This window comes from Artemia sp. Qi Xiang Cuo, chromosome 15, assembly GCF_049724085.1.
Source record: "Artemia sp. Qi Xiang Cuo chromosome 15, ASM4972408v1, whole genome shotgun sequence".
In the NCBI taxonomy this organism is placed as follows: Eukaryota; Metazoa; Arthropoda; class Branchiopoda; order Anostraca; family Artemiidae; genus Artemia; species Artemia sp. Qi Xiang Cuo.
In genome coordinates this window covers 65475329-65488093 of record NC_142808.1, presented here as the reverse complement: position 1 = coordinate 65488093, position 12765 = coordinate 65475329, and the positions used below count along the sequence as shown (strand labels likewise).

At 28.8% G+C, this 12765-nt stretch overlaps 1 protein-coding gene across 1 annotated transcript in view; it reads right to left on the bottom strand.

Moving 5' to 3' along the window:
• LOC148943996 (uncharacterized) overlaps positions 1-12765 on the bottom strand; it is a 347461-nt gene that overhangs the window by 142850 nt on the left and 191846 nt on the right. The gene's annotated exons all lie outside the window — the stretch shown is intronic.

Genomic DNA, 12765 nt, shown 5'->3' with positions numbered 1-12765 from the left:
GAGCTAATAAGGGTTTTTGACCATAAACTCTAGTTTTTGTAAGAAAATTATGGAGAATACAATTCTCTGGTTCAAATTTGAAACTTAAGTTCATTTTTGGATCGAAAAATAAAACTATTTCCATAAAATCTGAGCTAATAAGGGTTTTTGACAGTAAACTCTAGTTTTTTTTAAGAAAATTATGGAAAATACAGTTCGTTGGCTCATAGGTGAAACTTAAGTCTAGTTTTGGATCGAAAAATAAACTATTTCTGTAAAATCTGAGCTAATAAGGGTTTTTAACCGTAAACTCTAGTTTTTTGTAAGAAAATTATGGAAAATACAATTCGTTGGATCAAATGTGAAACTTAAGTCAATTTTTGGATCGAAAAATAAAACTATTTCAGTAAAATCTGAGCTAATAAGGGTTTTTGACCATAAACCCTAGTTTTTTGTAAGAAAATTATGGAAAATACAATTCTTTGGTTCAAATGTGAGACTTAAGTCCATTTTTGGATCGAAAAATAAAACTATTTCCTAAAATCTGAGCTAATAAGGGTTTATGACCGTAAACTATAGTTTTTTGTAAGTAAATTATGGAAAATACAATTTATTGGCTCAAATGTGAAACTTAAGTCCAGTTTTGGATCGAAAAAAAACTATTTCTGTAAAATCTGAGCTGATAAGGGTTTTTGACCGTAAACTCTAGTTTTTTGTAAGAAAATTATGGAAATTACAATTCCCTGGTTCAAATGTGAAACCTAAGTCCATTTTTGGATTGAAAAATAAAACTATTTAAGTGAAATATGAGCTACTAAGTGTTTTGAACGTAAATTCTAGTTTTTTGTAAGATAAGTATGAAAAATATAAGTCTTTGTTTCAAATTTGAAACTTAAGTCCATTTTTGGATCTAAAAAAAACTATTTCCGTAAAATCTGAGCTAATAAGGGTTTTTGACCGTAATCTCTAGTTTTTTTTAGGAAAATTATTAAAAACACCATTCGTTGGCTCATAGATGAACCTTGAGTCCAATTTTTGGATCGAAAAATAAACTATTTCTGTAAAATCTGAGCTAATATGGGTTTTTGACCGTAAACTCTAGTATTTTGTAAGAAAATTATTGAAAATAAAATTCTCTGATTCAAATGTGAGACTTAAGTCCCGTTTTGGATCGAAAAATAAAGCTATTTCCATAAAATCTGAGGTAATTCGGGTTTTCGACCGTGAACTCTAGTTTTTTGCAAAAAAATTATGAAAAACACAATTCGTTTGTTCAAAGGTGAAACTTAAGTCCAGTTATGGATCGAAAAATAAACTATTTCTGTAAAATATGAGCTATTAAGGGTTTTTGACCGTAAACTCTAGTTTTTTGTAAGAAAATTATGGAAAATACAATTCTCTGGTTCAAATTTGAAACTTAAGTCCATTTTTGGATCGAAAAAAAGAAAATTTACGTAAAATCTGAGCTAATAAGGGTTTTTGACAGTAAACTCTAGTTTTTTGTAGAAAAATTATGGAAAATACAATTCGTTGGCTCATAGGTGAAACTTAAGTCCAGCTTTGGATCGAAAAACAAACTATTTCTGTAAAATCTGAGCTAATAAGGGTTTTTGACAGTAAACTCTATTTTTTTTAGGAAAATTATAGAGAATACAATTCTCTAGTTCAAATACGAAACTTAAGTCCATTTTTGGATCGAAAAATAAAACTATTTCCGTAAAATGTGAGCTAATAAGGGTTTTTGATCGTAAATTTTAGTTTTTTGTAAGCAAATTATGGAAAATACAATTCGTTGACTCATAGGTGAAACTTAAGTCCAGTTTTGGATCGAAAAATAAACTATTTCTGTAAAATCTGAGCTAATAAGGGTTTTTAACCGTAAACTCTAGTTTTTGTAAGAAAATTATGGAGAATACAATTCTCTGGTTCAAATTTGAAACTTAAGTTCATTTTTGGATAGAAAAATAAAAATTTTTCCATAAAATCTGAGCTAATAAGGGTTTTTGACCGTAAACTCTAGTTTTTTTAAGAAAATTATGGAAAATACATTTCGTTGGCTCATAGGTGAGACTGAAGTCTAGTTTTGGATCGAAAAATAAACTATTTCTGTAAAATCTGTGCTAATAAGGGTTTTTAACCGTAAACTCTAGTTTTTTGTAAGAAAATTATTGAAAATACAATTCGTTGGCTCATATGTGAAACTCAAGTCAATTTTCGGATCGAAAAATAAAACTATTTCCGTAAAATCTGAGCTATTAAGGGTTTTTGACCATAAACCCTAGTTTTTTGTAAGAAAATTATGGAAAATACAATTCTCTGGTTCAAATGTGAAACTTAAGTCCATTTTTGGATCGAAAAATAAAACTATTTCCTAAAATCTGAGCTAATAAGGGTTTTTGACCGTAAACTATAGTTTTTTGTAAGTAAATTATGGAAAATACAATTTATTGGCTCAAATGTGAAACTTAAGTCCAGTTTTGGATCGAAAAAAAACTATTTCTGTAAAATCTGAGCTGATAAGGGTTTTTGACCGTAAACTCTAGTTTTTTGTAAGAAAATTATGGAAAGTACAATTCTCTGGTTCAAATGTGAAACCTAAGTCCATTTTTGGATCGAAAAATAAAACTATTTCCGTGACATCTGAGCTAATAAGGGTTTTGACCGTAAACTCTATTTTTTTGTAAGATAATTATGGAAAATACAAGTTTTTGTTTTAAATGTGAAACAAGTCCATTTTTGTATCTAAAAAAAACTATTTCCGTAAAATCTGAGCTAATAAGGTTTTTGACATTAATTTCTTGCCTTTTTTAAGAAAATTATGGAAAACACAATTCGTTGGCTCATAGATGAAACTTAAGTCCAGTTTTGGATCGAAAAATAAACTATTTCTGTAAAATCTGAGATAATATGGGTTTTTGACCGTAAACTCGTTTTTTGTAAGAAAATTATTGAGAGTACAATTCTCTGGTTGAAATGTGAAATTTAAGTCCATTTTTTGATATAAAAATTAAACTATTTAAGTAAAATATGAGCTAATAAGTGATTTCGACCGTGAACTCCTGTTTTTTGTAAGAAAATTATGGAAAATACAATTCGTTGGCTCATAGATGAAACATAAGTCCAGTTTTGGATCGAAAAATAAACTGTTTCTGTAAAATCTGAGCTAATAAGGGTTTTTGACGTAAACTCTAGTTTTTTTAAGAAAATTATGGAAAATACAATTCTCTGGTTCAAATGTGAAACTTAAGTCCATTTTTGGATCGAAAAACAAACTATTTCTGTAAAATCTGAGCTAATAAGGGTTTTTGACAGTAAACTCTATTTTTTTTAGGAAAATTATAGAAAATACAATTCTCTAGTTCAAATGCGAAACTTAAGTCCATTTTTGGATCGAAAAATAAAACTATTTCCGTAAAATCTGAGCTAATAAGGGGCTTTGACCTTAAACTCTAGTTTTTTGTAAGAAAAATATGAAGAATACAATTCGTTGGCTCATAGGTGAAACTTAGGTCCAGCTTTGGATCGAAAAATAAACTTTTTCTGTAAAATCTGAGCTAATAAGGGTTTTTGACCGTAAACTCTAGTTTTTTTAGGAAAATTATAGAGAATACAATTCTCTAGTTCAAATGTGAAACTTAAGTCCATTTTTGGATCGAAAAATAAAACTATTTCCGAAAAATCTGAGCTAATAAGGGGCTTTGACCTTAAACTCTAGTTTTTTGTAAGAAAAATATGAAGAATACAATTCTCTGGTTCAAATGTGAAACTTAAGTCCATTTTTGGATCGAAAAATAAAACTATTTCCGTAAAATGTGAGCTAATAAGGGTTTTTGATCGTAAACTCTAGTTTTTTGTAAGAAAATTATGGAAAATACAATTCGTTGGCTCATAGGCGAAACTTAAGTCCATTTTTGGATCGAAAAATAAAACTAATTCCGTCAAATCTGAGCTAATAAGGGTTTTTGACCGTAAACTCTAGCTTTTTGTAAGAAAATTATGAAGAATACAATTCTCTGGTTCAAATGTGAAACTGAAGTTCATTTTTGGATCGAAAAATAAAAATATTTCCATAAAATCTGAGCTAATAAGGGTTTTTGACCGTAAACTCTAGTTTTTTAAGAAAATTATGGAAAATACAGTTCGTTGGCTCATAGGTGAAACTTAAGTCCAGTTTTGGATCTAAAAATAAACTATTTCTGTAAAATCTGAGCTAATAAGGGTTTTTGACCGTAAATTCTAGTTTTTTGTAAAAAAATTATGGAAAATACAATTCGTTGGCTCAAATGTGAAACTTAAGTCCATTTGTGGATCGAAAAATAAAACTATTTCCATAAAATCTGAGCTAATAAGGGTTTTTGACCATAAACCCTAGTTTTTTGTAAGAAAATTTTGGAAAATAAAATTCTCAGTTTCAATTCTGAGATTCGAGTAGATTTTTAGGTCGAAAAAGAAAGCTACTTCCGTAGAATCTGAGCTAATAAGGGGTTTTGAATGTAAATTCCAGTTTTTTGTAAGAAATTTAGGGAAAATACAATTCGTTGGATCATATGTGAAACTTAAGTCCATTTGTGGATCGAAAAATAAAACTATTTCCATAAAATCTGAGCTAATAAGGGTTTTTGACCATAAACCCTAGTTTTTTGTAAGAAAATTATGGAAAATACAATTCTCTGATTCAAATATGAAACTTAAGTCCATTTTTGGATCTAAAAATAAAACTATTTCCGTAAAATCTGAGCTAATAAGGGTTTTTGACCGTAAACTATAGTTTTTTGTAAGAAAATTATGGAAAATACAATTCGTTGACTCAAATGTGAAACTTAAGTCCAGTTTTGGTTTTGAAAAATAAACTATTTCTGTAAAATCTGAGCTGATAAGGGTTTTTGAACGTAAACTCTAGTTTTTTGTAAGAAAATTATGGAAAGTACAATTCTCTGGTTGAAATGTGAAACCTATGTCCATTTTTGGATCGAAAAATGAAACTATTTCCGTAACATCTGAGCTAATAAGGGTTTTGACCGTAAACTTTAGTTTTTTGTAAGATAATTATGAAAAATATAATTCTCTGGTTCAAATATGAAACAAGTCCATTTTTGGATCGAAAAAAAAACTATTTCCGTAAAATCTGAGCTAATAAGGAATTTTGACTGTAAACTCTTGTTTTTTTTAAGAAAATTATGGAAAATACAATTCGTTGGCTCATAGGTGAAACCTAAGTCCAGTTTTGGATAGAAAAATAAACTATTTTAGTAAAATCTAAGCTCATAAGGGATTTTGACCGTAAACTCTAGTTTTTTGTAAGAAAATTATGGAAAATACAATTCTCTTGTTCAAATGTGAAACTTGAGTCCATTTTTGGATCGAAAAATAAAACTATATCCGTAAAATCTGAGCTAATAAAGGTTTTTGACCGTAAACTCTAGTTTTTTGTAAGAAAATTATGGAAAATACAATTCGTTGGCTCATAGATGAAACTTAAGTCCAGTTTTGGATAAAAAAAACTATTTCTGTAAAATCTTAGCTAATAAGGGTTTTTTACCGTAAACTCTAGTTTTTTGTAAGAAAATTATGGAAAATACAATTCTCTGGTTCAAATGTGAAATTTAAGTCAATTTTTGGATCGAAAAATGAACTAATTCTGTAAAATCTGAGTTAATAAGGGTTTTTGACCATAAACTCTAGTTTTTTGTAGGAAAATTATGGAAAATACAATTCTCTTGTTCAAATAAGAAACTTAAGTCCATTTTTGGATCGAAAAATAAAACTATTTCCGTAAAATCTGAGCCAATAAGGGTTTTTGACTGTAAACTATGGTTTTTTGTAAGAAAATTATGGAAAATACAATTTGTTGGCTCATAGGTGAAACTTAAGTCCAGTTTTGGATCGAAAAATAAACTATTTCTGTAAAATCTGAGCTAATAAGGGTTTTTGACCGTAAACTCTAGTTTTTTTTAAGAAAATTATGGAAAATACAATTCTCTGATTCAAATGTGAAACTTAAGTTCATTTTCGATCGAAAAAGTAAACTATTTTAGTAAATTTTGAGCTAATAAGGGTTTTTGACCGTAAAATCTAGTTTTTTGTAAGAAAATTATGGAAAATACAATTCGTTGGCTCATAGGTGAAACTTAAGTCCAGTTTTGGATCGAAAAATAAACTATTGCTGTAAAATCTGAGCTAATATGAGTTTTTGACCGTAAAATAAAGTAAACATACCACTAGATAGTAGTAAGGGTGTACGCACTTTCAAGGGTGATTGCACAAGAATATACAGTATAGTTTCACGTGCACATTGTAAAAAGCGAGCAAACCTTTACCTATAAAGTGAACAAACAAGATTTGAAACTAAAAGAAAATTTGAAACTATAAGAAACTATAAGAAACGTTTTGAAACTATAAGAAACTGTAAGAAAATTATGGAAAAAACAATTCTATTGTTCAAATGTGAAACCTAAGTTCATTTTTGGATCGAAAAATAAAACTATTTCCGTAAAATCTGAGCTAATAAGGGGTTTTGACCGTAAACCCTAGTTTTTTGTAAGAATATTATGGAGAATACAATTCTCTGGTTCAAATGTGAAACTTAAGTCCATTTTTGGATCGTAAAATAAAACTATTTCCGTAAAATGTGAGCCAATAAGGGTTTTTGATCGTAAACTCTAGTTTTTTGTAAGCAAATTATGGAAAATACAATTCGTTGACTCATAGGTGAAACTTGAGTCCAGTTTTGGATCGAAAAATAAACTATTTCTTTAAAATCTTAGCTAATAAGGGTTTTTGACCGTAAACTCTAGTTTTTGTAAGAAAATTATGGAGAATACAATTCTCTGGTTCAAATTTGAAACTTAAGTTCATTTTTGGATCGAAAATAAAACTATTTCCATAAAATCTGAGCTAATAAGGGTTTTTGACCGTAAACTCTAGTTTTTTTAAGAAAATTATGGAAAATACAGTTCGTTGGCTCATAGGTGAGACTGAAGTCTAGTTTTGGATCTAAAAATAAACTATTTCTGTAAAATCTGAGCTAATAAGGGTTTTTGACCGTAAACTCTAGTTTTTTGTAAGAAAATTATGGATAGTATAATTCTCTGGTTGAAATGTGAAACTTAAGTCCATTTTTTGATCGAAAAATTAAACTAATTCCGTGACATCTGAGCTAATAAGGGTTTTGACCGTAAACTCTAGTTTTTTGTAAGATAATTATGAAAAATATAATTCTATGGTTAAAATATGAAACTTAAGTCCATTTTTGGATCGAAAAAAAAACTATTTCCGTAAAATTTGAGCTAATAAGGGTTTTTAACCGTAAACTCTAGTTTTTTGTAAGAAAATTATGGAAAATACAATTTGTTGGCTCAAATATGAATACTTAAGTCCATTTTTGGATCGAAAAATAAAACTATTTCCGTAAAATCTTAGCTAATAAGGGTTTTTGACCATAAACCCTTGTTTTTTGTAAGAAAATTATGGAAAATACAATTCGTTGGCTCATAGATGAAACTTGAGTCCAGTTTTGGATCGAAAATTGAATTACTTCTTTAAAATCTGAGCTAATATGGGTTTTTGATCGTAAAATAAAGTAAACATACCACTCGATAGTAGTAAGGGTGTACGCACCATCACGGGTGATTGCACAAGAATATACAGTATAGTTTCACGTGCACATTGTAAAAAGCGAGCAAACCTTTACCTATAAAGTGAACAAACACGTTTTGAAACTAAAAGAAAATTTGAAACTATAAGAAACTATAAGAAACGTTTTGAAACTATAAGAAACTGTAAGAAAATTATGGAAAAAACAATTCTCTTGTTCAAATGTGAAACCTAAGTTCATTTTTGGATCGAAGAAAAAAACTATTTCCGTGAAATCTGAGCTTATAAGGGTTTTTGACAGTAAACCCTAGTTTTTTGTAAGAAAATTATCGAGAATACAATTCTCTGGTTCAAACGTGAAACTTAAGTCCATTTTTGGATCGAAAAATAAAACTATTTCCGTAAAATGTGAGCTAATAAGGGTTTTTGATCGTAAACTCTAGTTTTTTGTAAGCAAATTATGGAAAATACAATTCGTGGACTCATAGGTGAAACTTGAGTCCAGTTTTGTATCGAAAAATAAACTATTTCCGTAAAATCTGAGCTAATAAGGGTTTTTGACCATAAACTCTAGTTTTTTGTAAGAAAATTATGGAGAATACAATTCCCTGGTTCAAATTTGAAACTTAAGTTCATTTTTGGATCGAAAATAAAACTATTTCCATAAAATCTGAGCTAATAAGGGTTTTTGACCGTAAACTCTAGTTTTTTGTAAGAAAATTATGGTAAATAGAATTCGTTGGCTCATAGGTAAAACTTAAGTTCAGTTTTGGATCGAAAAAAAAACTATTTCTGTAGAATCTGAGCTAATAAGGGTTTTTAACCGTAAACTCTTGTTTTTCGTAAGAAAATTATGGAAAATACAATTTGTTGGCTCAAATGTGAAACATAAGTCCAATTTTGGATGGAAAAATAAAACTATTTCCGTAAAATGTGAGCTAATAAGGGTTTTTGACCGTAAACTCTAGTTTTTTGTAAGAAAATTATGGAAAATACAATTCGTTGGCTCATAGGTGAAACTTAAGTCCAATTTTGGATCGAAAAATAAACTATTTCCGTAAAATCAGAGATAATAATTGTTTTTAACCGTAAAATCTAGTTTTTGTAAGAAAATTATGAAAAATACAATTCTCTGGTTCTAATATGAAACTTAAGTTTAGTTTTGGATCGTAAAATAAAACCATTTCCGTAAAATCTGATCCAATAAGGGTTTTGACCGTAAACTATAGATTTTTGTAAGCAAATTATGTAAAAGACAATTTGTGGACTCAAAGTGAGTTCAGTTTTGGATCGAAAAATAAACTGTTGCCTCAAAATCTGAGATAATAAGGGTTTTTGACAATAAACTCTAGTTTTTGTAAGAAAATTATGAAAAATACAATTTCCTGGTTCAAATTTGAAACTTAAGTTCATTTTTGGATCGAAAAATAAAACTTTTTCCATAAAATCTGAGCTAATAAGGGTTTTTGACCGTAAACTCTAGTTTTTTTAAGAAAATTATGGAAAATACAGTTCGTTGGCTCATAGGTGAAACTTAAGTCCAGTTTTGGATCGAAAAATAAACTATTTCTGTAAAATCTGAGCTAATAAGGGTTTTTGACCGTAAACTCTATTTTTTTGTAAGAAAATTATGGAAAGTACAATTCCCTGGTTCAAATGTGAAACTTAAGTCCATTTTTGGATTGAAAAATTAAACTAATTCCGTGACATCTGAGCTAATAAGGGTTTTGACCGTAAACTTTAGTTTTTTGTAAGATAATTATGAAAAATATAATTCTCTGGTTCAAATATGAAACTTAAGTCCATTTTTGGATTGAAAAAAAAACTATTTCCGTAAAATTTGAGCTAATAAGGGTTTTTAACAGTAAACTCTAGTTTTTTGTAAGAAAATTATGGAAAATACAATTTGTTGGCTCAAATATGAATACTTAAGTCCATTTTTGGATCGAAAAATAAAACTATTTCCGTAAAATCTGAGCTAATAAGGGTTTTTGACCATAAACCCTTGTTTTTTGTAAGAAAATTATGGAAAATACAATTCGTTGGCTCATAGATGAAACTTGAGTCCAGTTTTGGATCGAAAATTGAATTACTTCTTTAAAATCTGAGCTAATATGGGTTTTTGATCGTAAAATAAAGTAAACATACCACTCGATAGTAGTAAGGGTGTACGCACCATCAAGGGTGATTGCACAAGAATATACAGTATAGTTTCACGTGCACATTGTAAAAAGCGAGCAAACCTTTACCTATAAAGTGAACAAACACGTTTTGAAACTAAAAAAAAATTTGAAACTATAAGAAACTATAAGAAACGTTTTGAAACTATAAGAAACTGTAAGAAAATTATGGAAAAAACAATTCTCTTGTTCAAATGTGAAACCTAAGTTCATTTTTGGATCGAAAAATAAAACTATTTCCGTAAAATCTGAGCTAATAAGGGTTTTTGACCGTAAACCCTAGTTTTTTGTAAGAAAATTATGGAGAATACAATTCTCTGGTTCAAATGTGAAACTTAAGTCCATTTTTTGGATCGAAAAATAAAACTATTTCCGTAAAATGTGAGCTAATAAGGGTTTTTGATCGTAAACTCTAGTTTTTTGTAAGCAAATTATGGAAAAGACAATTCGTTGGCTCATAGGTGAAACTTCAGTCCAGTTTTGGATCGAAAAATAAACTATTTCTGTAAAATCTGAGCTAATAAGGTTTTTTAACCGTAAACTCTAGTTTTTGTAAGAAAATTATGGAGAATACAATTCTATGGTTCAAATGTGAAAGTTAAGTTCATTTTTGGATCGAAAAATAAAACTATTTCCATAAAATCTGAGCTAATAAGGGTTTTTGACCGTAAACTCTAGTTTTTTTTAAGAAAATTATGGTAAATACAATTCGTTGGGTCATAGGTCAAACTTAAGTCTATTTTTGGGTCGAAAAAAAAAACTATTTCCGTAAAATCTGAGCTAATAAGGGTTTTTGACCGTAAACTATAGTTTTTTGTAAGAAAATTATGGAAAATACAATTCATTGGCTCAAATGTGAAACTTAAGTCCAGTTTTGGATCGAAAAAAAAACTGTTTATGTAAAATCTGAGCTGATAAGGGTTTTTGACCTTAAACTCTAGTTTTTTGTAAGAAAATTATGGAAAGTACAATTCTCTGGTTCAAATGTGAAACCTAAGTCCATTTTTGGATCGAAAAATAAAACTATTTCCGCAACATCTGAGCTAATAAGAGTTTTGACCGTAAACTCTAGTTTTTTTGTAAGATAATTATGAAAAATATAATTCTCTGGTTCAAATATGAAACTTAAGTCCATTTTTGGATCGAAAAATAAAACTATTTCCGTAAAATCTGAGCTAATAAGGGTTTTGACCGTAGACTCTAGTTTTTTGTAAGAAAATTATGGAAAATACAACTCGTTGGCTCATAGATGAAACATAAGTCCAGTTTTGGATCGAAAAATAAACTGTTTCTGTAAAATCTGAGCTAATAAGGGTTTTTGACCGTAAACTCAAGTTTTTTTTAAGAAAATTATGTAAAATACAATTCTATGGTTCATATGTGGAACTTAAGTCCATTTTTGGATCGAAAAACAAACTATTTCTGTAAATTCTGAGCTAATAAGGGTTTTTGACCGTAAACTCTAGTTTTTTGTAGAACAATTATGGAAAATACAATTCGTTGGCTCATATGTGAAACTTAGGTCCAGCTTCGGATCGAAAAATAAACTTTTTCAGTAAAATCTGAGCTAATAAGGGTTTTTGACCGTAAACACTAGTTTTTTTTTAGGAAAATTATGGAAAATACAATTCTCTTGTTCAAATGTGAAACCTAAGTTCATTTTTGGATCGAAAAATAAAACTATTTCCGTAAAATCTGAGCTAATAAGGGGTTTTGACCGTAAACTCTAGTTTTTTGTAAGAAAATTATGGAAAATACAATTCTCTGGTCCAAATGTGAAACTTTAGTCCATTTTTGGATCGAAAAGTAAAACTATTTCCGTAAAATGTGAGCTAATAAGGGTTTTTGATCGTAAACTCTAGTTTTTTGTAAGCAAATTATGGAAAATACAATTCGTTGGCTCATAGGTGAAACTTAGGTCCATTTTTGGATCGAAAAATAAACTGTTTCTGTAAAATCTGAGCTAATAAGGGTTTTTGACCTTAAACTCTAGTTTTTTGTAAGAAAATTATGAAGAATACAATTCTCTGGTTCAAATGTGAAACTTAAGTTCATTTTTGGATCGAAAAATAAAAATATTTCCATAAAATCTGAGCTAATAAGGGCTTTTGACCGTAAACTCTAGTTATTTAAGAAAATTATGGAAAATACAGTTCGTTGGCTCATAGGTGAAACTTTTGTCCAGTTTTGGATCGAAAAATAAACTATTTCTGTAAAATCTGAGCTAATAAGGGTTTTTGACCGTAAATTCTAGTTTTTTGTAAAAAAAATTATGGAAAATACAATTCGTTGGCTCAAATGTGAAACTTAAGTCCATTTTTGGATCGAAAAATAAAACTATTTCCATAAAATCTGAGCTAATAAGGGTTTTTGACCGTAAACTATAGTTTTTTGTAAGAAAATTATGGAAAATACAATTCTCTGGTTCAAATGTGAAACTTAAGTCCATTTTTGGATCGAAAAATAAAACTATTTCCGTAAAATCTGAGCTAATAAGAGGTTTTGATCGTAAACTCTAGTTTTTTTAAGAAAATTAAGGAAAATACAATTCTCTGGCTAAAATGTGAAACTTAAGTCCATTTTTGAATCTAAAAATAAACTATTTCTGTAAATTCTGAGCTAATAAGGGTTTTTGACCGTAAACTCTAGTTTTTTGTAGGAAATTTATGGAAAATACAATTCGTTGGCTCATAGGTGAAACTTAGGTCCAGCTTCGGATCGAAAAATAAACTTTTTCTGTAAAATCTGAGCTAATAAGGGTTTTTGACCGTAAACTCTAGTTTTTTTTTTAGGAAAATTATGGAAAATACAATTCTCTAGTTCAAATGTTAAACTTAAATCCATTTTTGGATCGAAAAATAAAACCATTTCCGTAAAATCTGAGCTAATGAGGGGCTTTGACCGTAAACTCTAGTTTTTTGTAAGAAAATTATGGAAAATACAATTCTCTGGTTCAAATGTGAAACTTCAGTCCATTTTTGGATCGAAAAATAAAACTATTTCCGTAAAATCT